We start from the raw sequence: 16505 nt of genomic DNA, 5'->3' as shown, positions 1-16505 counted from the left end.
TAAAGCTTACAGCACCTGGTATTCCCAGGCGGTCTCCCATCCAAGTACTAACCAGGCCCGACCCTGCTTAGCTTCCGAGATCAGACGAGTTCGGGCGTTCTCAAGGTGGTATGGCCGTAAGCGAAATCTGCTGCCAAAATTGGGCTATTTGAATAGTTAAAACATTAGGGTAGTAAACTATATAAAGCTTACAGCACCTGGTATTCCCAGGCGGTCTCCCATCCAAGTACTAACCAGGCCCGACCCTGCTTAGCTTCCGAGATCAGACGAGTTCGGGCGTTCTCAAGGTGGTATGGCCGTAAGCGAAATCTGCTGCCAAAATTGGGCTATTTGAATGGTTAGAACATTAGGGTAGTAAACTATATAAAGCTTACAGCACCTGGTATTCCCAGGCGGTCTCCCATCCAAGTACTAACCAGGCCCGACCCTGCTTAGCTTCCGAGATCAGACGAGTTCGGGCGTTCTCAAGGTGGTATGGCCGTAAGCGAAATCTGCTGCCAAAATTGGGCTATTTGAATAGTTAAAACATTAGGGTAGTAAACTATATAAAGCTTACAGCACCTGGTATTCCCAGGCGGTCTCCCATCCAAGTACTAACCAGGCCCGACCCTTCTTAGCTTCCGAGATCAGACGAGTTCGGGCGTTCTCAAGGTGGTATGGCCGTAAGCGAAATCTGCTGCCAAAATTGGGCTATTTGAATGGTTAGAACATTAGGGTAGTAAACTATATAAAGCTTACAGCACCTGGTATTCCCAGGCGGTCTCCCATCCAAGTACTAACCAGGCCCGACCCTGCTTAGCTTCCGAGATCAGACGAGTTCGGGCGTTCTCAAGGTGGTATGGCCGTAAGCGAAATCTGCTGCCAAAATTGGGCTATTTGAATGGTTAGAACATTAGGGTAGTAAACTACATAAAGCTTACAGCACCTGGTATTCCCAGGCGGTCTCCCATCCAAGTACTAACCAGGCCCGACCCTGCTTAGCTTCCGAGATCAGACGAGTTCGGGCGTTCTCAAGGTGGTATGGCCGTAAGCGAAATCTGCAGCCAAAATTGGGCTATTTGAAGAAGAAAAAAAAGAGACTCTTTCAGGCTTTCTGAAGAAACTGAGAGACTATTTCAGGAATTTTGAGGGGAAAAAAGACAATTTAGGATTTTTGAAACATTTCATTGACTCTTTTTTTTTTTTTTTTTTTTTTAAACAATAAAGCTTACAGCACCTGGTATTCCCAGGCGGTCTCCCATCCAAGTACTAACCAGGCCCGACCCTGCTTAGCTTCCGAGATCAGACGAGTTCGGGCGTTCTCAAGGTGGTATGGCCGTAAGCGAAATCTGCTGCCAAAATTGGGCTATTTGAATAGTTAAAACATTAGGGTAGTAAACTATATAAAGCTTACAGCACCTGGTATTCCCAGGCGGTCTCCCATCCAAGTACTAACCAGGCCCGACCCTGCTTAGCTTCCGAGATCAGACGAGTTCGGGCGTTCTCAAGGTGGTATGGCCGTAAGCGAAATCTGCTGCCAAAATTGGGCTATTTGAATGGTTAGAACATTAGGGTAGTAAACTATATAAAGCTTACAGCACCTGGTATTCCCAGGCGGTCTCCCATCCAAGTACTAACCAGGCCCGACCCTGCTTAGCTTCCGAGATCAGACGAGTTCGGGCGTTCTCAAGGTGGTATGGCCGTAAGCGAAATCTGCTGCCAAAATTGGGCTATTTGAATAGTTAAAACATTAGGGTAGTAAACTATATAAAGCTTACAGCACCTGGTATTCCCAGGCGGTCTCCCATCCAAGTACTAACCAGGCCCGACCCTGCTTAGCTTCCGAGATCAGACGAGTTCGGGCGTTCTCAAGGTGGTATGGCCGTAAGCGAAATCTGCTGCCAAAATTGGGCTATTTGAATGGTTAGAACATTAGGGTAGTAAACTATATAAAGCTTACAGCACCTGGTATTCCCAGGCGGTCTCCCATCCAAGTACTAACCAGGCCCGACCCTGCTTAGCTTCCGAGATCAGACGAGTTCGGGCGTTCTCAAGGTGGTATGGCCGTAAGCGAAATCTGCTGCCAAAATTGGGCTATTTGAATGGTTAGAACATTAGGGTAGTAAACTATATAAAGCTTACAGCACCTGGTATTCCCAGGCGGTCTCCCATCCAAGTACTAACCAGGCCCGACCCTGCTTAGCTTCCGAGACCAGACGAGTTCGGGCGTTCTCAAGGTGGTATGGCCGTAAGCGAAATCTGCTGCCAAAATTGGGCTATTTGAATGGTTAGAACATTAGGGTAGTAAACTATATAAAGCTTACAGCACCTGGTATTCCCAGGCGGTCTCCCATCCAAGTACTAACCAGGCCCGACCCTGCTTAGCTTCCGAGATCAGACGAGTTCGGGCGTTCTCAAGGTGGTATGGCCGTAAGCGAAATCTGCTGCCAAAATTGGGCTATTTGAATGGTTAGAACATTAGGGTAGTAAACTATATAAAGCTTACAGCACCTGGTATTCCCAGGCGGTCTCCCATCCAAGTACTAACCAGGCCCGACCCTGCTTAGCTTCCGAGATCAGACGAGTTCGGGCGTTCTCAAGGTGGTATGGCCGTAAGCGAAATCTGCTGCCAAAATTGGGCTATTTGAATGGTTAGAACATTAGGGTAGTAAACTACATAAAGCTTACAGCACCTGGTATTCCCAGGCGGTCTCCCATCCAAGTACTAACCAGGCCCGACCCTGCTTAGCTTCCGAGATCAGACGAGTTCGGGCGTTCTCAAGGTGGTATGGTCGTAAGCGAAATCTGCTGCCAAAATTGGGCTATTTGAATGGTTAGAACATTAGGGTAGTAAACTACATAAAGCTTACAGCACCTGGTATTCCCAGGCGGTCTCCCATCCAAGTACTAACCAGGCCCGACCCTGCTTAGCTTCCGAGATCAGACGAGTTCGGGCGTTCTCAAGGTGGTATGGCCGTAAGCGAAATCTGCTGCCAAAATTGGGCTATTTGAATGGTTAGAACATTAGGGTAGTAAACTACATAAAGCTTACAGCACCTGGTATTCCCAGGCGGTCTCCCATCCAAGTACTAACCAGGCCCGACCCTGCTTAGCTTCCGAGATCAGACGAGTTCGGGCGTTCTCAAGGTGGTATGGCCGTAAGCGAAATCTGCAGCCAAAATTGGGCTATTTGAAGAAGAAAAAAAAGAGACTCTTTCAGGCTTTCTGAAGAAACTGAGAGACTATTTCAGGAATTTTGAGGGGAAAAAAGACAATTTAGGATTTTTGAAACATTTCATTGACTCTTTTTTTTTTTTTTTTTTTTTAAACAATAAAGCTTACAGCACCTGGTATTCCCAGGCGGTCTCCCATCCAAGTACTAACCAGGCCCGACCCTGCTTAGCTTCCGAGATCAGACGAGTTCGGGCGTTCTCAAGGTGGTATGGCCGTAAGCGAAATCTGCTGCCAAAATTGGGCTATTTGAATAGTTAAAACATTAGGGTAGTAAACTATATAAAGCTTACAGCACCTGGTATTCCCAGGCGGTCTCCCATCCAAGTACTAACCAGGCCCGACCCTGCTTAGCTTCCGAGATCAGACGAGTTCGGGCGTTCTCAAGGTGGTATGGTCGTAAGCGAAATCTGCTGCCAAAATTGGGCTATTTGAATGGTTAGAACATTAGGGTAGTAAACTATATAAAGCTTACAGCACCTGGTATTCCCAGGCGGTCTCCCATCCAAGTACTAACCAGGCCCGACCCTGCTTAGCTTCCGAGATCAGACGAGTTCGGGCGTTCTCAAGGTGGTATGGCCGTAAGCGAAATCTGCTGCCAAAATTGGGCTATTTGAATGGTTAGAACATTAGGGTAGTAAACTACATAAAGCTTACAGCACCTGGTATTCCCAGGCGGTCTCCCATCCAAGTACTAACCAGGCCCGACCCTGCTTAGCTTCCGAGATCAGACGAGTTCGGGCGTTCTCAAGGTGGTATGGTCGTAAGCGAAATCTGCTGCCAAAATTGGGCTATTTGAATGGTTAGAACATTAGGGTAGTAAACTACATAAAGCTTACAGCACCTGGTATTCCCAGGCGGTCTCCCATCCAAGTACTAACCAGGCCCGACCCTGCTTAGCTTCCGAGATCAGACGAGTTCGGGCGTTCTCAAGGTGGTATGGCCGTAAGCGAAATCTGCTGCCAAAATTGGGCTATTTGAATGGTTAGAACATTAGGGTAGTAAACTACATAAAGCTTACAGCACCTGGTATTCCCAGGCGGTCTCCCATCCAAGTACTAACCAGGCCCGACCCTGCTTAGCTTCCGAGATCAGACGAGTTCGGGCGTTCTCAAGGTGGTATGGCCGTAAGCGAAATCTGCAGCCAAAATTGGGCTATTTGAAGAAGAAAAAAAAGAGACTCTTTCAGGCTTTCTGAAGAAACTGAGAGACTATTTCAGGAATTTTGAGGGGAAAAAAGACAATTTAGGATTTTTGAAACATTTCATTGACTCTTTTTTTTTTTTTTTTTTTTTAAACAATAAAGCTTACAGCACCTGGTATTCCCAGGCGGTCTCCCATCCAAGTACTAACCAGGCCCGACCCTGCTTAGCTTCCGAGATCAGACGAGTTCGGGCGTTCTCAAGGTGGTATGGCCGTAAGCGAAATCTGCTGCCAAAATTGGGCTATTTGAATAGTTAAAACATTAGGGTAGTAAACTATATAAAGCTTACAGCACCTGGTATTCCCAGGCGGTCTCCCATCCAAGTACTAACCAGGCCCGACCCTGCTTAGCTTCCGAGATCAGACGAGTTCGGGCGTTCTCAAGGTGGTATGGCCGTAAGCGAAATCTGCTGCCAAAATTGGGCTATTTGAATGGTTAGAACATTAGGGTAGTAAACTATATAAAGCTTACAGCACCTGGTATTCCCAGGCGGTCTCCCATCCAAGTACTAACCAGGCCCGACCCTGCTTAGCTTCCGAGATCAGACGAGTTCGGGCGTTCTCAAGGTGGTATGGCCGTAAGCGAAATCTGCTGCCAAAATTGGGCTATTTGAATAGTTAAAACATTAGGGTAGTAAACTATATAAAGCTTACAGCACCTGGTATTCCCAGGCGGTCTCCCATCCAAGTACTAACCAGGCCCGACCCTGCTTAGCTTCCGAGATCAGACGAGTTCGGGCGTTCTCAAGGTGGTATGGCCGTAAGCGAAATCTGCTGCCAAAATTGGGCTATTTCAATGGTTAGAACATTAGGGTAGTAAACTATATAAAGTTTACAGCACCTGGTATTCCCAGGCGGTCTCCCATCCAAGTACTAACCAGGCCCGACCCTGCTTAGCTTCCGAGATCAGACGAGTTCGGGCGTTCTCAAGGTGGTATGGCCGTAAGCGAAATCTGCTGCCAAAATTGGGCTATTTGAATGGTTAGAACATTAGGGTAGTAAACTACATAAAGCTTACAGCACCTGGTATTCCCAGGCGGTCTCCCATCCAAGTACTAACCAGGCCCGACCCTGCTTAGCTTCCGAGATCAGACGAGTTCGGGCGTTCTCAAGGTGGTATGGTCGTAAGCGAAATCTCCTGCCAAAATTGGGCTATTTGAATGGTTAGAACATTAGGGTAGTAAACTACATAAAGCTTACAGCACCTGGTATTCCCAGGCGGTCTCCCATCCAAGTACTAACCAGGCCCGACCCTGCTTAGCTTCCGAGATCAGACGAGTTCGGGCGTTCTCAAGGTGGTATGGCCGTAAGCGAAATCTGCTGCCAAAATTGGGCTATTTGAATGGTTAGAACATTAGGGTAGTAAACTACATAAAGCTTACAGCACCTGGTATTCCCAGGCGGTCTCCCATCCAAGTACTAACCAGGCCCGACCCTGCTTAGCTTCCGAGATCAGACGAGTTCGGGCGTTCTCAAGGTGGTATGGCCGTAAGCGAAATCTGCAGCCAAAATTGGGCTATTTGAAGAAGAAAAAAAAGAGACTCTTTCAGGCTTTCTGAAGAAACTGAGAGACTATTTCAGGAATTTTGAGGGGAAAAAAGACAATTTAGGATTTTTGAAACATTTCATTGACTCTTTTTTTTTTTTTTTTTTTTTAAACAATAAAGCTTACAGCACCTGGTATTCCCAGGCGGTCTCCCATCCAAGTACTAACCAGGCCCGACCCTGCTTAGCTTCCGAGATCAGACGAGTTCGGGCGTTCTCAAGGTGGTATGGCCGTAAGCGAAATCTGCTGCCAAAATTGGGCTATTTGAATGGTTAGAACATTAGGGTAGTAAACTACATAAAGCTTACAGCACCTGGTATTCCCAGGCGGTCTCCCATCCAAGTACTAACCAGGCCCGACCCTGCTTAGCTTCCGAGATCAGACGAGTTCGGGCGTTCTCAAGGTGGTATGGCCGTAAGCGAAATCTGCTGCCAAAATTGGGCTATTTGAATAGTTAAAACATTAGGGTAGTAAACTATATAAAGCTTACAGCACCTGGTATTCCCAGGCGGTCTCCCATCCAAGTACTAACCAGGCCCGACCCTGCTTAGCTTCCGAGATCAGACGAGTTCGGGCGTTCTCAAGGTGGTATGGCCGTAAGCGAAATCTGCTGCCAAAATTGGGCTATTTGAATGGTTAGAACATTAGGGTAGTAAACTATATAAAGCTTACAGCACCTGGTATTCCCAGGCGGTCTCCCATCCAAGTACTAACCAGGCCCGACCCTGCTTAGCTTCCGAGATCAGACGAGTTCGGGCGTTCTCAAGGTGGTATGGCCGTAAGCGAAATCTGCTGCCAAAATTGGGCTATTTGAATAGTTAAAACATTAGGGTAGTAAACTATATAAAGCTTACAGCACCTGGTATTCCCAGGCGGTCTCCCATCCAAGTACTAACCAGGCCCGACCCTGCTTAGCTTCCGAGATCAGACGAGTTCGGGCGTTCTCAAGGTGGTATGGCCGTAAGCGAAATCTGCTGCCAAAATTGGGCTATTTGAATGGTTAGAACATTAGGGTAGTAAACTATATAAAGCTTACAGCACCTGGTATTCCCAGGCGGTCTCCCATCCAAGTACTAACCAGGCCCGACCCTGCTTAGCTTCCGAGATCAGACGAGTTCGGGCGTTCTCAAGGTGGTATGGCCGTAAGCGAAATCTGCTGCCAAAATTGGGCTATTTGAATAGTTAAAACATTAGGGTAGTAAACTATATAAAGCTTACAGCACCTGGTATTCCCAGGCGGTCTCCCATCCAAGTACTAACCAGGCCCGACCCTGCTTAGCTTCCGAGATCAGACGAGTTCGGGCGTTCTCAAGGTGGTATGGTCGTAAGCGAAATCTGCTGCCAAAATTGGGCTATTTGAATGGTTAGAACATTAGGGTAGTAAACTATATAAAGCTTACAGCACCTGGTATTCCCAGGCGGTCTCCCATCCAAGTACTAACCAGGCCCGACCCTGCTTAGCTTCCGAGATCAGACGAGTTCGGGCGTTCTCAAGGTGGTATGGCCGTAAGCGAAATCTGCTGCCAAAATTGGGCTATTTGAATGGTTAGAACATTAGGGTAGTAAACTACATAAAGCTTACAGCACCTGGTATTCCCAGGCGGTCTCCCATCCAAGTACTAACCAGGCCCGACCCTGCTTAGCTTCCGAGATCAGACGAGTTCGGGCGTTCTCAAGGTGGTATGGTCGTAAGCGAAATCTGCTGCCAAAATTGGGCTATTTGAATGGTTAGAACATTAGGGTAGTAAACTACATAAAGCTTACAGCACCTGGTATTCCCAGGCGGTCTCCCATCCAAGTACTAACCAGGCCCGACCCTGCTTAGCTTCCGAGATCAGACGAGTTCGGGCGTTCTCAAGGTGGTATGGCCGTAAGCGAAATCTGCTGCCAAAATTGGGCTATTTGAATGGTTAGAACATTAGGGTAGTAAACTACATAAAGCTTACAGCACCTGGTATTCCCAGGCGGTCTCCCATCCAAGTACTAACCAGGCCCGACCCTGCTTAGCTTCCGAGATCAGACGAGTTCGGGCGTTCTCAAGGTGGTATGGCCGTAAGCGAAATCTGCAGCCAAAATTGGGCTATTTGAAGAAGAAAAAAAAGAGACTCTTTCAGGCTTTCTGAAGAAACTGAGAGACTATTTCAGGAATTTTGAGGGGAAAAAAGACAATTTAGGATTTTTGAAACATTTCATTGACTCTTTTTTTTTTTTTTTTTTTTAAACAATAAAGCTTACAGCACCTGGTATTCCCAGGCGGTCTCCCATCCAAGTACTAACCAGGCCCGACCCTGCTTAGCTTCCGAGATCAGACGAGTTCGGGCGTTCTCAAGGTGGTATGGCCGTAAGCGAAATCTGCTGCCAAAATTGGGCTATTTGAATAGTTAAAACATTAGGGTAGTAAACTATATAAAGCTTACAGCACCTGGTATTCCCAGGCGGTCTCCCATCCAAGTACTAACCAGGCCCGACCCTGCTTAGCTTCCGAGATCAGACGAGTTCGGGCGTTCTCAAGGTGGTATGGCCGTAAGCGAAATCTGCTGCCAAAATTGGGCTATTTGAATGGTTAGAACATTAGGGTAGTAAACTATATAAAGCTTACAGCACCTGGTATTCCCAGGCGGTCTCCCATCCAAGTACTAACCAGGCCCGACCCTGCTTAGCTTCCGAGATCAGACGAGTTCGGGCGTTCTCAAGGTGGTATGGCCGTAAGCGAAATCTGCTGCCAAAATTGGGCTATTTGAATAGTTAAAACATTAGGGTAGTAAACTATATAAAGCTTACAGCACCTGGTATTCCCAGGCGGTCTCCCATCCAAGTACTAACCAGGCCCGACCCTGCTTAGCTTCCGAGATCAGACGAGTTCGGGCGTTCTCAAGGTGGTATGGCCGTAAGCGAAATCTGCTGCCAAAATTGGGCTATTTCAATGGTTAGAACATTAGGGTAGTAAACTATATAAAGTTTACAGCACCTGGTATTCCCAGGCGGTCTCCCATCCAAGTACTAACCAGGCCCGACCCTGCTTAGCTTCCGAGATCAGACGAGTTCGGGCGTTCTCAAGGTGGTATGGCCGTAAGCGAAATCTGCTGCCAAAATTGGGCTATTTGAATGGTTAGAACATTAGGGTAGTAAACTACATAAAGCTTACAGCACCTGGTATTCCCAGGCGGTCTCCCATCCAAGTACTAACCAGGCCCGACCCTGCTTAGCTTCCGAGATCAGACGAGTTCGGGCGTTCTCAAGGTGGTATGGTCGTAAGCGAAATCTCCTGCCAAAATTGGGCTATTTGAATGGTTAGAACATTAGGGTAGTAAACTACATAAAGCTTACAGCACCTGGTATTCCCAGGCGGTCTCCCATCCAAGTACTAACCAGGCCCGACCCTGCTTAGCTTCCGAGATCAGACGAGTTCGGGCGTTCTCAAGGTGGTATGGCCGTAAGCGAAATCTGCTGCCAAAATTGGGCTATTTGAATGGTTAGAACATTAGGGTAGTAAACTACATAAAGCTTACAGCACCTGGTATTCCCAGGCGGTCTCCCATCCAAGTACTAACCAGGCCCGACCCTGCTTAGCTTCCGAGATCAGACGAGTTCGGGCGTTCTCAAGGTGGTATGGCCGTAAGCGAAATCTGCAGCCAAAATTGGGCTATTTGAAGAAGAAAAAAAAGAGACTCTTTCAGGCTTTCTGAAGAAACTGAGAGACTATTTCAGGAATTTTGAGGGGAAAAAAGACAATTTAGGATTTTTGAAACATTTCATTGACTCTTTTTTTTTTTTTTTTTTTTTTAAACAATAAAGCTTACAGCACCTGGTATTCCCAGGCGGTCTCCCATCCAAGTACTAACCAGGCCCGACCCTGCTTAGCTTCCGAGATCAGACGAGTTCGGGCGTTCTCAAGGTGGTATGGCCGTAAGCGAAATCTGCTGCCAAAATTGGGCTATTTGAATGGTTAGAACATTAGGGTAGTAAACTACATAAAGCTTACAGCACCTGGTATTCCCAGGCGGTCTCCCATCCAAGTACTAACCAGGCCCGACCCTGCTTAGCTTCCGAGATCAGACGAGTTCGGGCGTTCTCAAGGTGGTATGGCCGTAAGCGAAATCTGCTGCCAAAATTGGGCTATTTGAATAGTTAAAACATTAGGGTAGTAAACTATATAAAGCTTACAGCACCTGGTATTCCCAGGCGGTCTCCCATCCAAGTACTAACCAGGCCCGACCCTGCTTAGCTTCCGAGATCAGACGAGTTCGGGCGTTCTCAAGGTGGTATGGCCGTAAGCGAAATCTGCTGCCAAAATTGGGCTATTTGAATGGTTAGAACATTAGGGTAGTAAACTATATAAAGCTTACAGCACCTGGTATTCCCAGGCGGTCTCCCATCCAAGTACTAACCAGGCCCGACCCTGCTTAGCTTCCGAGATCAGACGAGTTCGGGCGTTCTCAAGGTGGTATGGCCGTAAGCGAAATCTGCTGCCAAAATTGGGCTATTTGAATAGTTAAAACATTAGGGTAGTAAACTATATAAAGCTTACAGCACCTGGTATTCCCAGGCGGTCTCCCATCCAAGTACTAACCAGGCCCGACCCTGCTTAGCTTCCGAGATCAGACGAGTTCGGGCGTTCTCAAGGTGGTATGGCCGTAAGCGAAATCTGCTGCCAAAATTGGGCTATTTGAATGGTTAGAACATTAGGGTAGTAAACTATATAAAGCTTACAGCACCTGGTATTCCCAGGCGGTCTCCCATCCAAGTACTAACCAGGCCCGACCCTGCTTAGCTTCCGAGATCAGACGAGTTCGGGCGTTCTCAAGGTGGTATGGCCGTAAGCGAAATCTGCTGCCAAAATTGGGCTATTTGAATGGTTAGAACATTAGGGTAGTAAACTACATAAAGCTTACAGCACCTGGTATTCCCAGGCGGTCTCCCATCCAAGTACTAACCAGGCCCGACCCTGCTTAGCTTCCGAGATCAGACGAGTTCGGGCGTTCTCAAGGTGGTATGGCCGTAAGCGAAATCTGCAGCCAAAATTGGGCTATTTGAAGAAGAAAAAAAAGAGACTCTTTCAGGCTTTCTGAAGAAACTGAGAGACTATTTCAGGAATTTTGAGGGGAAAAAAGACAATTTAGGATTTTTGAAACATTTCATTGACTCTTTTTTTTTTTTTTTTTTTTTAAACAATAAAGCTTACAGCACCTGGTATTCCCAGGCGGTCTCCCATCCAAGTACTAACCAGGCCCGACCCTGCTTAGCTTCCGAGATCAGACGAGTTCGGGCGTTCTCAAGGTGGTATGGCCGTAAGCGAAATCTGCTGCCAAAATTGGGCTATTTGAATAGTTAAAACATTAGGGTAGTAAACTATATAAAGCTTACAGCACCTGGTATTCCCAGGCGGTCTCCCATCCAAGTACTAACCAGGCCCGACCCTGCTTAGCTTCCGAGATCAGACGAGTTCGGGCGTTCTCAAGGTGGTATGGCCGTAAGCGAAATCTGCTGCCAAAATTGGGCTATTTGAATGGTTAGAACATTAGGGTAGTAAACTATATAAAGCTTACAGCACCTGGTATTCCCAGGCGGTCTCCCATCCAAGTACTAACCAGGCCCGACCCTGCTTAGCTTCCGAGATCAGACGAGTTCGGGCGTTCTCAAGGTGGTATGGCCGTAAGCGAAATCTGCTGCCAAAATTGGGCTATTTGAATAGTTAAAACATTAGGGTAGTAAACTATATAAAGCTTACAGCACCTGGTATTCCCAGGCGGTCTCCCATCCAAGTACTAACCAGGCCCGACCCTGCTTAGCTTCCGAGATCAGACGAGTTCGGGCGTTCTCAAGGTGGTATGGCCGTAAGCGAAATCTGCTGCCAAAATTGGGCTATTTGAATGGTTAGAACATTAGGGTAGTAAACTATATAAAGCTTACAGCACCTGGTATTCCCAGGCGGTCTCCCATCCAAGTACTAACCAGGCCCGACCCTGCTTAGCTTCCGAGATCAGACGAGTTCGGGCGTTCTCAAGGTGGTATGGCCGTAAGCGAAATCTGCTGCCAAAATTGGGCTATTTGAATGGTTAGAACATTAGGGTAGTAAACTATATAAAGCTTACAGCACCTGGTATTCCCAGGCGGTCTCCCATCCAAGTACTAACCAGGCCCGACCCTGCTTAGCTTCCGAGACCAGACGAGTTCGGGCGTTCTCAAGGTGGTATGGCCGTAAGCGAAATCTGCTGCCAAAATTGGGCTATTTGAATGGTTAGAACATTAGGGTAGTAAACTATATAAAGCTTACAGCACCTGGTATTCCCAGGCGGTCTCCCATCCAAGTACTAACCAGGCCCGACCCTGCTTAGCTTCCGAGATCAGACGAGTTCGGGCGTTCTCAAGGTGGTATGGCCGTAAGCGAAATCTGCTGCCAAAATTGGGCTATTTGAATGGTTAGAACATTAGGGTAGTAAACTATATAAAGCTTACAGCACCTGGTATTCCCAGGCGGTCTCCCATCCAAGTACTAACCAGGCCCGACCCTGCTTAGCTTCCGAGATCAGACGAGTTCGGGCGTTCTCAAGGTGGTATGGCCGTAAGCGAAATCTGCTGCCAAAATTGGGCTATTTGAATGGTTAGAACATTAGGGTAGTAAACTACATAAAGCTTACAGCACCTGGTATTCCCAGGCGGTCTCCCATCCAAGTACTAACCAGGCCCGACCCTGCTTAGCTTCCGAGATCAGACGAGTTCGGGCGTTCTCAAGGTGGTATGGTCGTAAGCGAAATCTGCTGCCAAAATTGGGCTATTTGAATGGTTAGAACATTAGGGTAGTAAACTACATAAAGCTTACAGCACCTGGTATTCCCAGGCGGTCTCCCATCCAAGTACTAACCAGGCCCGACCCTGCTTAGCTTCCGAGATCAGACGAGTTCGGGCGTTCTCAAGGTGGTATGGCCGTAAGCGAAATCTGCTGCCAAAATTGGGCTATTTGAATGGTTAGAACATTAGGGTAGTAAACTACATAAAGCTTACAGCACCTGGTATTCCCAGGCGGTCTCCCATCCAAGTACTAACCAGGCCCGACCCTGCTTAGCTTCCGAGATCAGACGAGTTCGGGCGTTCTCAAGGTGGTATGGCCGTAAGCGAAATCTGCAGCCAAAATTGGGCTATTTGAAGAAGAAAAAAAAGAGACTCTTTCAGGCTTTCTGAAGAAACTGAGAGACTATTTCAGGAATTTTGAGGGGAAAAAAGACAATTTAGGATTTTTGAAACATTTCATTGACTCTTTTTTTTTTTTTTTTTTTTTAAACAATAAAGCTTACAGCACCTGGTATTCCCAGGCGGTCTCCCATCCAAGTACTAACCAGGCCCGACCCTGCTTAGCTTCCGAGATCAGACGAGTTCGGGCGTTCTCAAGGTGGTATGGCCGTAAGCGAAATCTGCTGCCAAAATTGGGCTATTTGAATAGTTAAAACATTAGGGTAGTAAACTATATAAAGCTTACAGCACCTGGTATTCCCAGGCGGTCTCCCATCCAAGTACTAACCAGGCCCGACCCTGCTTAGCTTCCGAGATCAGACGAGTTCGGGCGTTCTCAAGGTGGTATGGTCGTAAGCGAAATCTGCTGCCAAAATTGGGCTATTTGAATGGTTAGAACATTAGGGTAGTAAACTATATAAAGCTTACAGCACCTGGTATTCCCAGGCGGTCTCCCATCCAAGTACTAACCAGGCCCGACCCTGCTTAGCTTCCGAGATCAGACGAGTTCGGGCGTTCTCAAGGTGGTATGGCCGTAAGCGAAATCTGCTGCCAAAATTGGGCTATTTGAATGGTTAGAACATTAGGGTAGTAAACTACATAAAGCTTACAGCACCTGGTATTCCCAGGCGGTCTCCCATCCAAGTACTAACCAGGCCCGACCCTGCTTAGCTTCCGAGATCAGACGAGTTCGGGCGTTCTCAAGGTGGTATGGTCGTAAGCGAAATCTGCTGCCAAAATTGGGCTATTTGAATGGTTAGAACATTAGGGTAGTAAACTACATAAAGCTTACAGCACCTGGTATTCCCAGGCGGTCTCCCATCCAAGTACTAACCAGGCCCGACCCTGCTTAGCTTCCGAGATCAGACGAGTTCGGGCGTTCTCAAGGTGGTATGGCCGTAAGCGAAATCTGCAGCCAAAATTGGGCTATTTGAAGAAGAAAAAAAAGAGACTCTTTCAGGCTTTCTGAAGAAACTGAGAGACTATTTCAGGAATTTTGAGGGGAAAAAAGACAATTTAGGATTTTTGAAACATTTCATTGACTCTTTTTTTTTTTTTTTTTTTTAAACAATAAAGCTTACAGCACCTGGTATTCCCAGGCGGTCTCCCATCCAAGTACTAACCAGGCCCGACCCTGCTTAGCTTCCGAGATCAGACGAGTTCGGGCGTTCTCAAGGTGGTATGGCCGTAAGCGAAATCTGCTGCCAAAATTGGGCTATTTGAATAGTTAAAACATTAGGGTAGTAAACTATATAAAGCTTACAGCACCTGGTATTCCCAGGCGGTCTCCCATCCAAGTACTAACCAGGCCCGACCCTGCTTAGCTTCCGAGATCAGACGAGTTCGGGCGTTCTCAAGGTGGTATGGCCGTAAGCGAAATCTGCTGCCAAAATTGGGCTATTTGAATGGTTAGAACATTAGGGTAGTAAACTATATAAAGCTTACAGCACCTGGTATTCCCAGGCGGTCTCCCATCCAAGTACTAACCAGGCCCGACCCTGCTTAGCTTCCGAGATCAGACGAGTTCGGGCGTTCTCAAGGTGGTATGGCCGTAAGCGAAATCTGCTGCCAAAATTGGGCTATTTGAATAGTTAAAACATTAGGGTAGTAAACTATATAAAGCTTACAGCACCTGGTATTCCCAGGCGGTCTCCCATCCAAGTACTAACCAGGCCCGACCCTGCTTAGCTTCCGAGATCAGACGAGTTCGGGCGTTCTCAAGGTGGTATGGCCGTAAGCGAAATCTGCTGCCAAAATTGGGCTATTTCAATGGTTAGAACATTAGGGTAGTAAACTATATAAAGTTTACAGCACCTGGTATTCCCAGGCGGTCTCCCATCCAAGTACTAACCAGGCCCGACCCTGCTTAGCTTCCGAGATCAGACGAGTTCGGGCGTTCTCAAGGTGGTATGGCCGTAAGCGAAATCTGCTGCCAAAATTGGGCTATTTGAATGGTTAGAACATTAGGGTAGTAAACTACATAAAGCTTACAGCACCTGGTATTCCCAGGCGGTCTCCCATCCAAGTACTAACCAGGCCCGACCCTGCTTAGCTTCCGAGATCAGACGAGTTCGGGCGTTCTCAAGGTGGTATGGTCGTAAGCGAAATCTCCTGCCAAAATTGGGCTATTTGAATGGTTAGAACATTAGGGTAGTAAACTACATAAAGCTTACAGCACCTGGTATTCCCAGGCGGTCTCCCATCCAAGTACTAACCAGGCCCGACCCTGCTTAGCTTCCGAGATCAGACGAGTTCGGGCGTTCTCAAGGTGGTATGGCCGTAAGCGAAATCTGCTGCCAAAATTGGGCTATTTGAATGGTTAGAACATTAGGGTAGTAAACTACATAAAGCTTACAGCACCTGGTATTCCCAGGCGGTCTCCCATCCAAGTACTAACCAGGCCCGACCCTGCTTAGCTTCCGAGATCAGACGAGTTCGGGCGTTCTCAAGGTGGTATGGCCGTAAGCGAAATCTGCAGCCAAAATTGGGCTATTTGAAGAAGAAAAAAAAGAGACTCTTTCAGGCTTTCTGAAGAAACTGAGAGACTATTTCAGGAATTTTGAGGGGAAAAAAGACAATTTAGGATTTTTGAAACATTTCATTGACTCTTTTTTTTTTTTTTTTTTTTTAAACAATAAAGCTTACAGCACCTGGTATTCCCAGGCGGTCTCCCATCCAAGTACTAACCAGGCCCGACCCTGCTTAGCTTCCGAGATCAGACGAGTTCGGGCGTTCTCAAGGTGGTATGGCCGTAAGCGAAATCTGCTGCCAAAATTGGGCTATTTGAATGGTTAGAACATTAGGGTAGTAAACTACATAAAGCTTACAGCACCTGGTATTCCCAGGCGGTCTCCCATCCAAGTACTAACCAGGCCCGACCCTGCTTAGCTTCCGAGATCAGACGAGTTCGGGCGTTCTCAAGGTGGTATGGCCGTAAGCGAAATCTGCTGCCAAAATTGGGCTATTTGAATAGTTAAAACATTAGGGTAGTAAACTATATAAAGCTTACAGCACCTGGTATTCCCAGGCGGTCTCCCATCCAAGTACTAACCAGGCCCGACCCTGCTTAGCTTCCGAGATCAGACGAGTTCGGGCGTTCTCAAGGTGGTATGGCCGTAAGCGAAATCTGCTGCCAAAATTGGGCTATTTGAATGGTTAGAACATTAGGGTAGTAAACTATATAAAGCTTACAGCACCTGGTATTCCCAGGCGGTCTCCCATCCAAGTACTAACCAGGCCCGACCCTGCTTAGCTTCCGAGATCAGACGAGTTCGGGCGTTCTCAAGGTGGTATGGCCGTAAGCGAAATCTGCTGCCAA

The 16505-nt window shown here is 47.3% G+C and overlaps 85 non-coding genes across 85 annotated transcripts; all 85 read right to left on the bottom strand.

Annotated features, from left to right (window-relative positions):
* Window positions 1-3: 3 nt before the first annotated feature.
* Window positions 4-122, bottom strand: LOC148982695 (5S ribosomal RNA). The gene has a single exon (XR_016160545.1). It is a non-coding gene; the product is annotated as a 5S ribosomal RNA (ribosomal RNA).
* Window positions 123-185: 63 nt separating this feature from the next.
* LOC148982694 (5S ribosomal RNA) lies at window positions 186-304 on the bottom strand. The gene has a single exon (XR_016160533.1). It is a non-coding gene; the product is annotated as a 5S ribosomal RNA (ribosomal RNA).
* Window positions 305-367: 63 nt separating this feature from the next.
* LOC148982693 (5S ribosomal RNA) lies at window positions 368-486 on the bottom strand. The gene has a single exon (XR_016160522.1). It is a non-coding gene; the product is annotated as a 5S ribosomal RNA (ribosomal RNA).
* Window positions 487-549: 63 nt separating this feature from the next.
* Window positions 550-668, bottom strand: LOC148982692 (5S ribosomal RNA). Its single transcript, XR_016163121.1, has one exon. It is a non-coding gene; the product is annotated as a 5S ribosomal RNA (ribosomal RNA).
* Window positions 669-731: 63 nt separating this feature from the next.
* Window positions 732-850, bottom strand: LOC148982691 (5S ribosomal RNA). Its single transcript, XR_016160511.1, has one exon. It is a non-coding gene; the product is annotated as a 5S ribosomal RNA (ribosomal RNA).
* A 63-nt stretch (window positions 851-913) lies between these two features.
* Window positions 914-1032, bottom strand: LOC148982690 (5S ribosomal RNA). The gene has a single exon (XR_016160500.1). It is a non-coding gene; the product is annotated as a 5S ribosomal RNA (ribosomal RNA).
* A 172-nt stretch (window positions 1033-1204) lies between these two features.
* LOC148982689 (5S ribosomal RNA) lies at window positions 1205-1323 on the bottom strand. Its single transcript, XR_016160489.1, has one exon. It is a non-coding gene; the product is annotated as a 5S ribosomal RNA (ribosomal RNA).
* A 63-nt stretch (window positions 1324-1386) lies between these two features.
* LOC148982688 (5S ribosomal RNA) lies at window positions 1387-1505 on the bottom strand. Its single transcript, XR_016160478.1, has one exon. It is a non-coding gene; the product is annotated as a 5S ribosomal RNA (ribosomal RNA).
* A 63-nt stretch (window positions 1506-1568) lies between these two features.
* LOC148982687 (5S ribosomal RNA) lies at window positions 1569-1687 on the bottom strand. Its single transcript, XR_016160467.1, has one exon. It is a non-coding gene; the product is annotated as a 5S ribosomal RNA (ribosomal RNA).
* Window positions 1688-1750: 63 nt separating this feature from the next.
* LOC148982686 (5S ribosomal RNA) lies at window positions 1751-1869 on the bottom strand. The gene has a single exon (XR_016160455.1). It is a non-coding gene; the product is annotated as a 5S ribosomal RNA (ribosomal RNA).
* Window positions 1870-1932: 63 nt separating this feature from the next.
* On the bottom strand, window positions 1933-2051 carry LOC148982685 (5S ribosomal RNA). Its single transcript, XR_016160444.1, has one exon. It is a non-coding gene; the product is annotated as a 5S ribosomal RNA (ribosomal RNA).
* A 63-nt stretch (window positions 2052-2114) lies between these two features.
* On the bottom strand, window positions 2115-2233 carry LOC148982684 (5S ribosomal RNA). The gene has a single exon (XR_016160993.1). It is a non-coding gene; the product is annotated as a 5S ribosomal RNA (ribosomal RNA).
* Window positions 2234-2296: 63 nt separating this feature from the next.
* Window positions 2297-2415, bottom strand: LOC148982683 (5S ribosomal RNA). The gene has a single exon (XR_016160433.1). It is a non-coding gene; the product is annotated as a 5S ribosomal RNA (ribosomal RNA).
* A 63-nt stretch (window positions 2416-2478) lies between these two features.
* On the bottom strand, window positions 2479-2597 carry LOC148982682 (5S ribosomal RNA). Its single transcript, XR_016160421.1, has one exon. It is a non-coding gene; the product is annotated as a 5S ribosomal RNA (ribosomal RNA).
* A 63-nt stretch (window positions 2598-2660) lies between these two features.
* On the bottom strand, window positions 2661-2779 carry LOC148982681 (5S ribosomal RNA). Its single transcript, XR_016162647.1, has one exon. It is a non-coding gene; the product is annotated as a 5S ribosomal RNA (ribosomal RNA).
* Window positions 2780-2842: 63 nt separating this feature from the next.
* On the bottom strand, window positions 2843-2961 carry LOC148982680 (5S ribosomal RNA). Its single transcript, XR_016160410.1, has one exon. It is a non-coding gene; the product is annotated as a 5S ribosomal RNA (ribosomal RNA).
* Window positions 2962-3024: 63 nt separating this feature from the next.
* On the bottom strand, window positions 3025-3143 carry LOC148982679 (5S ribosomal RNA). Its single transcript, XR_016160399.1, has one exon. It is a non-coding gene; the product is annotated as a 5S ribosomal RNA (ribosomal RNA).
* Window positions 3144-3314: 171 nt separating this feature from the next.
* LOC148982678 (5S ribosomal RNA) lies at window positions 3315-3433 on the bottom strand. The gene has a single exon (XR_016160389.1). It is a non-coding gene; the product is annotated as a 5S ribosomal RNA (ribosomal RNA).
* Window positions 3434-3496: 63 nt separating this feature from the next.
* On the bottom strand, window positions 3497-3615 carry LOC148982677 (5S ribosomal RNA). The gene has a single exon (XR_016162646.1). It is a non-coding gene; the product is annotated as a 5S ribosomal RNA (ribosomal RNA).
* Window positions 3616-3678: 63 nt separating this feature from the next.
* On the bottom strand, window positions 3679-3797 carry LOC148982676 (5S ribosomal RNA). The gene has a single exon (XR_016160378.1). It is a non-coding gene; the product is annotated as a 5S ribosomal RNA (ribosomal RNA).
* A 63-nt stretch (window positions 3798-3860) lies between these two features.
* On the bottom strand, window positions 3861-3979 carry LOC148982675 (5S ribosomal RNA). The gene has a single exon (XR_016162645.1). It is a non-coding gene; the product is annotated as a 5S ribosomal RNA (ribosomal RNA).
* Window positions 3980-4042: 63 nt separating this feature from the next.
* LOC148982674 (5S ribosomal RNA) lies at window positions 4043-4161 on the bottom strand. Its single transcript, XR_016160366.1, has one exon. It is a non-coding gene; the product is annotated as a 5S ribosomal RNA (ribosomal RNA).
* Window positions 4162-4224: 63 nt separating this feature from the next.
* Window positions 4225-4343, bottom strand: LOC148982673 (5S ribosomal RNA). Its single transcript, XR_016160355.1, has one exon. It is a non-coding gene; the product is annotated as a 5S ribosomal RNA (ribosomal RNA).
* Window positions 4344-4514: 171 nt separating this feature from the next.
* LOC148982672 (5S ribosomal RNA) lies at window positions 4515-4633 on the bottom strand. Its single transcript, XR_016160344.1, has one exon. It is a non-coding gene; the product is annotated as a 5S ribosomal RNA (ribosomal RNA).
* Window positions 4634-4696: 63 nt separating this feature from the next.
* LOC148982671 (5S ribosomal RNA) lies at window positions 4697-4815 on the bottom strand. Its single transcript, XR_016160333.1, has one exon. It is a non-coding gene; the product is annotated as a 5S ribosomal RNA (ribosomal RNA).
* A 63-nt stretch (window positions 4816-4878) lies between these two features.
* Window positions 4879-4997, bottom strand: LOC148982670 (5S ribosomal RNA). Its single transcript, XR_016160322.1, has one exon. It is a non-coding gene; the product is annotated as a 5S ribosomal RNA (ribosomal RNA).
* Window positions 4998-5060: 63 nt separating this feature from the next.
* On the bottom strand, window positions 5061-5179 carry LOC148982669 (5S ribosomal RNA). The gene has a single exon (XR_016160310.1). It is a non-coding gene; the product is annotated as a 5S ribosomal RNA (ribosomal RNA).
* Window positions 5180-5242: 63 nt separating this feature from the next.
* LOC148982668 (5S ribosomal RNA) lies at window positions 5243-5361 on the bottom strand. The gene has a single exon (XR_016162245.1). It is a non-coding gene; the product is annotated as a 5S ribosomal RNA (ribosomal RNA).
* Window positions 5362-5424: 63 nt separating this feature from the next.
* Window positions 5425-5543, bottom strand: LOC148982667 (5S ribosomal RNA). Its single transcript, XR_016162644.1, has one exon. It is a non-coding gene; the product is annotated as a 5S ribosomal RNA (ribosomal RNA).
* A 63-nt stretch (window positions 5544-5606) lies between these two features.
* Window positions 5607-5725, bottom strand: LOC148982666 (5S ribosomal RNA). The gene has a single exon (XR_016160299.1). It is a non-coding gene; the product is annotated as a 5S ribosomal RNA (ribosomal RNA).
* A 63-nt stretch (window positions 5726-5788) lies between these two features.
* Window positions 5789-5907, bottom strand: LOC148982665 (5S ribosomal RNA). The gene has a single exon (XR_016160288.1). It is a non-coding gene; the product is annotated as a 5S ribosomal RNA (ribosomal RNA).
* Window positions 5908-6078: 171 nt separating this feature from the next.
* LOC148982664 (5S ribosomal RNA) lies at window positions 6079-6197 on the bottom strand. Its single transcript, XR_016160275.1, has one exon. It is a non-coding gene; the product is annotated as a 5S ribosomal RNA (ribosomal RNA).
* A 63-nt stretch (window positions 6198-6260) lies between these two features.
* LOC148982663 (5S ribosomal RNA) lies at window positions 6261-6379 on the bottom strand. The gene has a single exon (XR_016160264.1). It is a non-coding gene; the product is annotated as a 5S ribosomal RNA (ribosomal RNA).
* Window positions 6380-6442: 63 nt separating this feature from the next.
* Window positions 6443-6561, bottom strand: LOC148982662 (5S ribosomal RNA). Its single transcript, XR_016160253.1, has one exon. It is a non-coding gene; the product is annotated as a 5S ribosomal RNA (ribosomal RNA).
* A 63-nt stretch (window positions 6562-6624) lies between these two features.
* LOC148982661 (5S ribosomal RNA) lies at window positions 6625-6743 on the bottom strand. The gene has a single exon (XR_016160243.1). It is a non-coding gene; the product is annotated as a 5S ribosomal RNA (ribosomal RNA).
* A 63-nt stretch (window positions 6744-6806) lies between these two features.
* LOC148982660 (5S ribosomal RNA) lies at window positions 6807-6925 on the bottom strand. The gene has a single exon (XR_016160232.1). It is a non-coding gene; the product is annotated as a 5S ribosomal RNA (ribosomal RNA).
* Window positions 6926-6988: 63 nt separating this feature from the next.
* On the bottom strand, window positions 6989-7107 carry LOC148982659 (5S ribosomal RNA). Its single transcript, XR_016160221.1, has one exon. It is a non-coding gene; the product is annotated as a 5S ribosomal RNA (ribosomal RNA).
* Window positions 7108-7170: 63 nt separating this feature from the next.
* LOC148982658 (5S ribosomal RNA) lies at window positions 7171-7289 on the bottom strand. The gene has a single exon (XR_016162643.1). It is a non-coding gene; the product is annotated as a 5S ribosomal RNA (ribosomal RNA).
* A 63-nt stretch (window positions 7290-7352) lies between these two features.
* Window positions 7353-7471, bottom strand: LOC148982657 (5S ribosomal RNA). Its single transcript, XR_016160210.1, has one exon. It is a non-coding gene; the product is annotated as a 5S ribosomal RNA (ribosomal RNA).
* Window positions 7472-7534: 63 nt separating this feature from the next.
* LOC148982656 (5S ribosomal RNA) lies at window positions 7535-7653 on the bottom strand. Its single transcript, XR_016162642.1, has one exon. It is a non-coding gene; the product is annotated as a 5S ribosomal RNA (ribosomal RNA).
* Window positions 7654-7716: 63 nt separating this feature from the next.
* On the bottom strand, window positions 7717-7835 carry LOC148982655 (5S ribosomal RNA). The gene has a single exon (XR_016160198.1). It is a non-coding gene; the product is annotated as a 5S ribosomal RNA (ribosomal RNA).
* A 63-nt stretch (window positions 7836-7898) lies between these two features.
* On the bottom strand, window positions 7899-8017 carry LOC148982654 (5S ribosomal RNA). The gene has a single exon (XR_016160187.1). It is a non-coding gene; the product is annotated as a 5S ribosomal RNA (ribosomal RNA).
* A 170-nt stretch (window positions 8018-8187) lies between these two features.
* Window positions 8188-8306, bottom strand: LOC148982653 (5S ribosomal RNA). Its single transcript, XR_016160176.1, has one exon. It is a non-coding gene; the product is annotated as a 5S ribosomal RNA (ribosomal RNA).
* A 63-nt stretch (window positions 8307-8369) lies between these two features.
* Window positions 8370-8488, bottom strand: LOC148982652 (5S ribosomal RNA). Its single transcript, XR_016160165.1, has one exon. It is a non-coding gene; the product is annotated as a 5S ribosomal RNA (ribosomal RNA).
* Window positions 8489-8551: 63 nt separating this feature from the next.
* On the bottom strand, window positions 8552-8670 carry LOC148982651 (5S ribosomal RNA). The gene has a single exon (XR_016160154.1). It is a non-coding gene; the product is annotated as a 5S ribosomal RNA (ribosomal RNA).
* A 63-nt stretch (window positions 8671-8733) lies between these two features.
* On the bottom strand, window positions 8734-8852 carry LOC148982650 (5S ribosomal RNA). Its single transcript, XR_016160143.1, has one exon. It is a non-coding gene; the product is annotated as a 5S ribosomal RNA (ribosomal RNA).
* Window positions 8853-8915: 63 nt separating this feature from the next.
* On the bottom strand, window positions 8916-9034 carry LOC148982649 (5S ribosomal RNA). The gene has a single exon (XR_016162244.1). It is a non-coding gene; the product is annotated as a 5S ribosomal RNA (ribosomal RNA).
* Window positions 9035-9097: 63 nt separating this feature from the next.
* Window positions 9098-9216, bottom strand: LOC148982648 (5S ribosomal RNA). The gene has a single exon (XR_016162641.1). It is a non-coding gene; the product is annotated as a 5S ribosomal RNA (ribosomal RNA).
* Window positions 9217-9279: 63 nt separating this feature from the next.
* On the bottom strand, window positions 9280-9398 carry LOC148982647 (5S ribosomal RNA). Its single transcript, XR_016160132.1, has one exon. It is a non-coding gene; the product is annotated as a 5S ribosomal RNA (ribosomal RNA).
* A 63-nt stretch (window positions 9399-9461) lies between these two features.
* Window positions 9462-9580, bottom strand: LOC148982646 (5S ribosomal RNA). Its single transcript, XR_016160121.1, has one exon. It is a non-coding gene; the product is annotated as a 5S ribosomal RNA (ribosomal RNA).
* Window positions 9581-9752: 172 nt separating this feature from the next.
* LOC148982645 (5S ribosomal RNA) lies at window positions 9753-9871 on the bottom strand. Its single transcript, XR_016160110.1, has one exon. It is a non-coding gene; the product is annotated as a 5S ribosomal RNA (ribosomal RNA).
* A 63-nt stretch (window positions 9872-9934) lies between these two features.
* Window positions 9935-10053, bottom strand: LOC148982644 (5S ribosomal RNA). Its single transcript, XR_016160099.1, has one exon. It is a non-coding gene; the product is annotated as a 5S ribosomal RNA (ribosomal RNA).
* A 63-nt stretch (window positions 10054-10116) lies between these two features.
* On the bottom strand, window positions 10117-10235 carry LOC148982643 (5S ribosomal RNA). The gene has a single exon (XR_016160087.1). It is a non-coding gene; the product is annotated as a 5S ribosomal RNA (ribosomal RNA).
* Window positions 10236-10298: 63 nt separating this feature from the next.
* LOC148982642 (5S ribosomal RNA) lies at window positions 10299-10417 on the bottom strand. The gene has a single exon (XR_016160076.1). It is a non-coding gene; the product is annotated as a 5S ribosomal RNA (ribosomal RNA).
* A 63-nt stretch (window positions 10418-10480) lies between these two features.
* On the bottom strand, window positions 10481-10599 carry LOC148982641 (5S ribosomal RNA). The gene has a single exon (XR_016160065.1). It is a non-coding gene; the product is annotated as a 5S ribosomal RNA (ribosomal RNA).
* Window positions 10600-10662: 63 nt separating this feature from the next.
* LOC148982640 (5S ribosomal RNA) lies at window positions 10663-10781 on the bottom strand. The gene has a single exon (XR_016160054.1). It is a non-coding gene; the product is annotated as a 5S ribosomal RNA (ribosomal RNA).
* A 63-nt stretch (window positions 10782-10844) lies between these two features.
* On the bottom strand, window positions 10845-10963 carry LOC148982639 (5S ribosomal RNA). The gene has a single exon (XR_016160043.1). It is a non-coding gene; the product is annotated as a 5S ribosomal RNA (ribosomal RNA).
* Window positions 10964-11134: 171 nt separating this feature from the next.
* Window positions 11135-11253, bottom strand: LOC148982638 (5S ribosomal RNA). The gene has a single exon (XR_016160032.1). It is a non-coding gene; the product is annotated as a 5S ribosomal RNA (ribosomal RNA).
* Window positions 11254-11316: 63 nt separating this feature from the next.
* LOC148982637 (5S ribosomal RNA) lies at window positions 11317-11435 on the bottom strand. The gene has a single exon (XR_016160021.1). It is a non-coding gene; the product is annotated as a 5S ribosomal RNA (ribosomal RNA).
* Window positions 11436-11498: 63 nt separating this feature from the next.
* LOC148982636 (5S ribosomal RNA) lies at window positions 11499-11617 on the bottom strand. The gene has a single exon (XR_016160010.1). It is a non-coding gene; the product is annotated as a 5S ribosomal RNA (ribosomal RNA).
* A 63-nt stretch (window positions 11618-11680) lies between these two features.
* LOC148982635 (5S ribosomal RNA) lies at window positions 11681-11799 on the bottom strand. Its single transcript, XR_016159999.1, has one exon. It is a non-coding gene; the product is annotated as a 5S ribosomal RNA (ribosomal RNA).
* Window positions 11800-11862: 63 nt separating this feature from the next.
* On the bottom strand, window positions 11863-11981 carry LOC148982634 (5S ribosomal RNA). The gene has a single exon (XR_016159988.1). It is a non-coding gene; the product is annotated as a 5S ribosomal RNA (ribosomal RNA).
* Window positions 11982-12044: 63 nt separating this feature from the next.
* Window positions 12045-12163, bottom strand: LOC148982633 (5S ribosomal RNA). The gene has a single exon (XR_016160991.1). It is a non-coding gene; the product is annotated as a 5S ribosomal RNA (ribosomal RNA).
* Window positions 12164-12226: 63 nt separating this feature from the next.
* LOC148982632 (5S ribosomal RNA) lies at window positions 12227-12345 on the bottom strand. Its single transcript, XR_016159976.1, has one exon. It is a non-coding gene; the product is annotated as a 5S ribosomal RNA (ribosomal RNA).
* Window positions 12346-12408: 63 nt separating this feature from the next.
* LOC148982631 (5S ribosomal RNA) lies at window positions 12409-12527 on the bottom strand. Its single transcript, XR_016159965.1, has one exon. It is a non-coding gene; the product is annotated as a 5S ribosomal RNA (ribosomal RNA).
* A 63-nt stretch (window positions 12528-12590) lies between these two features.
* Window positions 12591-12709, bottom strand: LOC148982630 (5S ribosomal RNA). The gene has a single exon (XR_016162639.1). It is a non-coding gene; the product is annotated as a 5S ribosomal RNA (ribosomal RNA).
* A 63-nt stretch (window positions 12710-12772) lies between these two features.
* On the bottom strand, window positions 12773-12891 carry LOC148982629 (5S ribosomal RNA). The gene has a single exon (XR_016159954.1). It is a non-coding gene; the product is annotated as a 5S ribosomal RNA (ribosomal RNA).
* Window positions 12892-12954: 63 nt separating this feature from the next.
* Window positions 12955-13073, bottom strand: LOC148982628 (5S ribosomal RNA). Its single transcript, XR_016159943.1, has one exon. It is a non-coding gene; the product is annotated as a 5S ribosomal RNA (ribosomal RNA).
* Window positions 13074-13244: 171 nt separating this feature from the next.
* Window positions 13245-13363, bottom strand: LOC148982627 (5S ribosomal RNA). Its single transcript, XR_016159932.1, has one exon. It is a non-coding gene; the product is annotated as a 5S ribosomal RNA (ribosomal RNA).
* Window positions 13364-13426: 63 nt separating this feature from the next.
* LOC148982626 (5S ribosomal RNA) lies at window positions 13427-13545 on the bottom strand. The gene has a single exon (XR_016162638.1). It is a non-coding gene; the product is annotated as a 5S ribosomal RNA (ribosomal RNA).
* A 63-nt stretch (window positions 13546-13608) lies between these two features.
* On the bottom strand, window positions 13609-13727 carry LOC148982625 (5S ribosomal RNA). The gene has a single exon (XR_016159921.1). It is a non-coding gene; the product is annotated as a 5S ribosomal RNA (ribosomal RNA).
* Window positions 13728-13790: 63 nt separating this feature from the next.
* LOC148982624 (5S ribosomal RNA) lies at window positions 13791-13909 on the bottom strand. The gene has a single exon (XR_016162637.1). It is a non-coding gene; the product is annotated as a 5S ribosomal RNA (ribosomal RNA).
* Window positions 13910-13972: 63 nt separating this feature from the next.
* Window positions 13973-14091, bottom strand: LOC148982623 (5S ribosomal RNA). The gene has a single exon (XR_016159910.1). It is a non-coding gene; the product is annotated as a 5S ribosomal RNA (ribosomal RNA).
* Window positions 14092-14261: 170 nt separating this feature from the next.
* LOC148982622 (5S ribosomal RNA) lies at window positions 14262-14380 on the bottom strand. The gene has a single exon (XR_016159899.1). It is a non-coding gene; the product is annotated as a 5S ribosomal RNA (ribosomal RNA).
* A 63-nt stretch (window positions 14381-14443) lies between these two features.
* Window positions 14444-14562, bottom strand: LOC148982621 (5S ribosomal RNA). Its single transcript, XR_016159888.1, has one exon. It is a non-coding gene; the product is annotated as a 5S ribosomal RNA (ribosomal RNA).
* Window positions 14563-14625: 63 nt separating this feature from the next.
* Window positions 14626-14744, bottom strand: LOC148982620 (5S ribosomal RNA). The gene has a single exon (XR_016159877.1). It is a non-coding gene; the product is annotated as a 5S ribosomal RNA (ribosomal RNA).
* A 63-nt stretch (window positions 14745-14807) lies between these two features.
* Window positions 14808-14926, bottom strand: LOC148982619 (5S ribosomal RNA). The gene has a single exon (XR_016159865.1). It is a non-coding gene; the product is annotated as a 5S ribosomal RNA (ribosomal RNA).
* Window positions 14927-14989: 63 nt separating this feature from the next.
* LOC148982618 (5S ribosomal RNA) lies at window positions 14990-15108 on the bottom strand. The gene has a single exon (XR_016162243.1). It is a non-coding gene; the product is annotated as a 5S ribosomal RNA (ribosomal RNA).
* A 63-nt stretch (window positions 15109-15171) lies between these two features.
* Window positions 15172-15290, bottom strand: LOC148982617 (5S ribosomal RNA). The gene has a single exon (XR_016162636.1). It is a non-coding gene; the product is annotated as a 5S ribosomal RNA (ribosomal RNA).
* Window positions 15291-15353: 63 nt separating this feature from the next.
* LOC148982616 (5S ribosomal RNA) lies at window positions 15354-15472 on the bottom strand. The gene has a single exon (XR_016159854.1). It is a non-coding gene; the product is annotated as a 5S ribosomal RNA (ribosomal RNA).
* Window positions 15473-15535: 63 nt separating this feature from the next.
* Window positions 15536-15654, bottom strand: LOC148982615 (5S ribosomal RNA). The gene has a single exon (XR_016159843.1). It is a non-coding gene; the product is annotated as a 5S ribosomal RNA (ribosomal RNA).
* A 171-nt stretch (window positions 15655-15825) lies between these two features.
* On the bottom strand, window positions 15826-15944 carry LOC148982614 (5S ribosomal RNA). The gene has a single exon (XR_016159832.1). It is a non-coding gene; the product is annotated as a 5S ribosomal RNA (ribosomal RNA).
* A 63-nt stretch (window positions 15945-16007) lies between these two features.
* LOC148982613 (5S ribosomal RNA) lies at window positions 16008-16126 on the bottom strand. The gene has a single exon (XR_016159821.1). It is a non-coding gene; the product is annotated as a 5S ribosomal RNA (ribosomal RNA).
* A 63-nt stretch (window positions 16127-16189) lies between these two features.
* Window positions 16190-16308, bottom strand: LOC148982612 (5S ribosomal RNA). The gene has a single exon (XR_016159810.1). It is a non-coding gene; the product is annotated as a 5S ribosomal RNA (ribosomal RNA).
* Window positions 16309-16371: 63 nt separating this feature from the next.
* Window positions 16372-16490, bottom strand: LOC148982611 (5S ribosomal RNA). The gene has a single exon (XR_016159799.1). It is a non-coding gene; the product is annotated as a 5S ribosomal RNA (ribosomal RNA).
* Window positions 16491-16505: the final 15 nt, after the last annotated feature.

Source organism: Pimephales promelas, chromosome 3 (assembly GCF_988280905.1).
Source record: "Pimephales promelas chromosome 3, fPimPro1.hap1.1, whole genome shotgun sequence".
NCBI classification, from domain to species: Eukaryota; Metazoa; Chordata; class Actinopteri; order Cypriniformes; family Leuciscidae; genus Pimephales; species Pimephales promelas.
This window is presented reverse-complemented; position numbering and strand designations above follow the sequence as displayed.